The following is a 4580-nucleotide window of genomic DNA, read 5'->3' as shown; positions in this document are numbered from 1 at the left end:
TCCCATTTTAGATCTGCGTCAGTTGAACTGCTCAGTCATGCGACTGAAGTTCAGGATGCTTACTCTCAAGCAGGTCGTGTCTCAGATCAGGTCCGAGGACTGGTTTGTCACGATCGATCTAAAGGACGCATACTTCCATGTATCCATCCTTCCCACTCACAGGAAGTTCCTGAGGTTTGCTTTTGTGGGCAAAGCATACCAATATCGGATTCTTCCCTTCGGCCTTGCACTCTCACCCCGCACTTTCACGAAGTGTGTGGATGCAGCCCTGGCTCCGTTGCGACTCCAGGGCATCCGCATACTAAACTATATCGACGATTGGTTGATCTTAGCTCAGTCAGAGCAGATGGTGGTTCGACATCGAGATGTCGTTCTCACCCACATGAGAAAGCTGGGGTTAAGACTAAACGCCAAGAAGAGTGTGCTTTCTCCATTACAGAGGACCACTTATCTAGGCGTGGTGTGGGATTCGACCACGATGCAGGCACGTATGTCCCCTGCTCGGATCGAGTCGGTCCTCACCACAGTCGCGAGAGTCAGAGAAGGCCGGTCACTCACTGTCAAGCAGTTTCAGAGACTGCTGGGTCTGATGGCAGCTGCGTCCAACGTGATACCTCTTGGCCTGCTGTACATGAGACATTTTTTTAACTGTAATTTTGAATGGGTAGACACAGATTTGTTTTGAAAATTTGGGGAAAATTCTTTAAGTTTGAAGGTTGTCTTGAAGGACAGAATAGCGATATTTAGACAGGACTATTTTCCCTGGAGCATGTACTTTGCATTTTTAATCTTATTTGAATCAGTCAAGTCTGTGTTTTTCCTCACACAAACTGTGTAAAAATTCCAGAGCAAATTACCTATTGTTTTTCGGCTAACTTTGTGGTGGAGAAATTTAATCCCGTCAGAATGTCTGTGATTTTTGATATTATCACAATGCTTCTCCTTATGTTTTTTTTGACTAAGCTGAGCTAACGTTTCTGCACTAATCTTCCGCATAATGCATCTTTCAGTATGAACAGCATCCAATGAAAATGGACTACAATAGGACTACAATTAAATTGATTAAGGCAAACCAAATTGCAGGAAACTTGTATGGCTATTTTAATACTAAAGTCAGATAAGTCTAAATTTCTCTGCTCAGTTGTGGGTTTATTCTAAGCAGCCACTGCAATAAACTTTATTTTTGTAAAGTTTATTTAAATAAGGTTTTTATTATAAATGAGGATTAAATTAAAACATTAATTCATTAAAAGACACGTGATAAATAATGAACTCAGCCACAGCAAAGGATCTTCTATGATGCCCACATCTAACTGTCCCACATCTTTACTGTCAATTTTGATCAATTTAATGCATCCTTGCTGAAAACAAGTATTAATTTAACTAAACATAAATTAACCAAACAACACAAACCAAAATTATATCAAAGTCAGATATATATGATACAGTAGACAGACAGACAGGCAGACAGACAGACAGACAGATAGACAGATAGATAGATAATTTTCTCAACACAATTTATACTGCCATTATATTGCTATTCACAAGTACACTTCCACTTCATAAAGAAGAAAACACTATTTGTTTCTGTCTCATTCTTCAAAAAGAGGAGGAGAAAAGGAAAGATCATTCCAATGAGCAGTTTACCCTTTACTTTAAAATATCGTAATTTCCCCTTTGTTTAGCGAGACAACTTGCAAGTACAGTGGGCAGGTGTTCTGAGATTTGTTTAGTATATTTTCAATAACAAACCTCATTAATCAGCCGACAGATCAAAGTGTGACACTGCAGATGAATTTTAAATATTTAAAAATATTTAAATCCCATTCAAATGCTATGAGTGATCAAAGCATTTCACTTTAATTTCATAAGTCATTTTATTGGTAGAGAGAGGCATAAACAAAGACACACAAAGTCCAATTAAATGTCTGGGATTTTCTGTAAACCTTTTTTCATTTCTGAACACTCCTCTCACTTTGTGAAAGTGAAGCGTGGGGAAAATGCAAGCAGAATGAGGTAATTAATTAATGCGGTTGTTTATATATGAGCTGCCAAGGAACTTTAAAGAAGCCATCAGTCAAAGGAGCAAAACACTTTGCAATGTGGCAGGGATTTGAGCTTTTCAGTTTAAAGGTAATTAAGAAAACAAATATTCTTAAACTTTCATTCTCAGCCAATTTCCTCTGCAGTTCTGATCACATCTGCATGCGTGGATGCCATTTTTTGCCTTGCCATTTCTAGTGGGCTGTGATGGGCGTTAATCTAAGAAGGTGAAAATAAGGTATCAAAATGGTGGAAAGGAGAGTCATGCAAAGCACCAGGTTCTTCTTCATTTCTGCAGTTTTAATGTAAGGCAGACTACATTTACTTCCTGCAAATTACCTTTATGGTGATTTTCCATTAAAGCCAGCCAGGACAGAGCAGTGGTGTGTATTAGTCAAGCTTTCTGTAGGTCACACCTGTTACCAGAGGCTTTACTTCTATGCAATCTAAATGTGAAGTGTCAGCTCCCCCACAGAATCCTGATTGCAGAAAGAAACGCTCCAGCGCCAAATTCATTCTCCGTTCCTGTCGTGTGTGTTAACAGCCAGCCTATTTATAAGCCTGCTTAACTTGCAAAGCCTGGGGCCAGGCGATCTGACTCAATGACTGCAGTAAAACTCCTAATAAACACCTTGGCAAACGTCTCCATTAGGATAAATTACTGTTTCCTTTCTCAAAAGGTGAGGCCATGGCATGCTAATTGGTCCCAATCAAGTTTGTAATCTAATCCAATTAGAGACTGACACTCATGGAAACCTTAATTGGGATTTTGTGTCTGTGTGAAGCTGTCAGGAGGAGAGTTATAGGGGAGGAAATATTTCCTGTTCACTGTAATTTGGAACCAAGGTGAGGCCTCTTAATAAAATGACCAGCTTTCTGATTGAGTTTTAACACCTGGGAGAAATCCTAGTGTCAGTCAAGCGTGGAATTATGCACTTTATTGTAACTACTGTATATGTTGATTGTATATGTAAGTTCTTGAAGGGATAAGACGCCCAAAAATAATTTAAAAAACTGCCATTCTAAACCTGTATGAATTCATGAAAAAAAGGCCATACAAGTCAATGGGGTCCAAAACAACAACAACCTTTTTTTAAAATGTCTTTTATTTGTGTGTGTGTGTTTCATAGAAAATTAGAAATGCATGCAAGTTTGGAACAAAATGTAGGTACATAAATGTTGACAGGACTTTTACTTTTGGTGAAGTATCCTTTTAATCAAATTCCTGCAATGCCTTTTACTTCTCTCAATATTTTATTGAGTATATATATATATATACATATCTATGCATCTAACAATCGATTAAGCAAATGGATTTCTTCCAAGGTTAATGCTCATTGAGTGTTGTGCTAGCGCATCTTCCACAGTTGATGTAATATGATGTGCTCTTCGCAAAATCTGGATTCCGCACCTCCCCGGCTGTGTGAGAGGAAGCTTTTCCCTAGTGGATCCGCAGGGTTTTCATAAACAGGCAGATGGAGAAAATATTGTTGACATTAAACTGTTCCTCTTTTAAGGAATTGTTGTGACAAGGTGGAGCTCCCATCACTCGAAATAGCAGCTGTGTACTGTTTACAAAGAGGCCCAAAGCAATGCTTGTTTCCATTGAAATGGTGGCAACCATCTCTCTCTGTCTTCCCCTCACTGCTGCTTCTTTGTAATGAAAAAGCTGCTCACATTAGAGGTTCCGCCTCATATTTTGCTGTCATTTGTTTTTCTTCATCGCACCCTTTCCACTGGAGTAATTTAGTATGTACTGGAATGGCTTTCATTTCAAAAACAAACATCATTATTTCCTATTTGAAGCGTCAAAAAAAAAAATGGACGAACGTGGTCCCCCCCCCACCACTTCAATCTGTATTGTCCTCAGTATAATTGTGAATTCAGTTAAGCAAGTTAAAAACACAAACTGGTGGAACCCTGAAAAAGGAAGCTAATGATTTGTCAGTGTGAAATCTCCAATGGCGAGTCAAATCAATGAGCTGTTCCAGGTTCATAATTACTGCTCTTTTTGCCAGCATAAGGAAAAATCAATAAAGTCAAGTACATGAAGCACAAACCCCATTGTGTTGTACACAGAGCAAACAGACATCATGTGATTTGCTTTACAGTCAGTATCTACACAGGCCCCATCACACATGCAATTTATTATTATTATTATTATTATTATTATTATAGCTGTAAATGTCAATGTCTATGTCTAAAATGTATAAAAATATGCATGATTTAAATTCAACATATCACATTAGTAAAATGATTATGTAAAATCCATCTTTCCATGGCCTTTGACCCTGACCTATTTTTCACTTGACCCGCACCAATCTCATGTTGTCAGCTTTAATGGCTTATTTCCTGCAGATAACACTGCACTTCAAACAAACCACAGGCTCTGCTTTTCAAGCAGCATGTCCGTAATTTATCTTTTCAGTTAATAATTGTAGGTATTTGCATTAAATTTGGCAGCAAATAAATTCAAAGCCTTTCTATTTCTATTATGTTAAAGATCTAGTTACATCAGATATACAGTACACTGTAAA

This window comes from Sinocyclocheilus rhinocerous, unplaced genomic scaffold (assembly GCF_001515625.1).
Source record: "Sinocyclocheilus rhinocerous isolate Xijiao unplaced genomic scaffold, SAMN03320098_v1.1 scaffold1179, whole genome shotgun sequence".
In the NCBI taxonomy this organism is placed as follows: domain Eukaryota; kingdom Metazoa; phylum Chordata; class Actinopteri; order Cypriniformes; family Cyprinidae; genus Sinocyclocheilus; species Sinocyclocheilus rhinocerous.
This window is presented reverse-complemented; position numbering follows the sequence as displayed.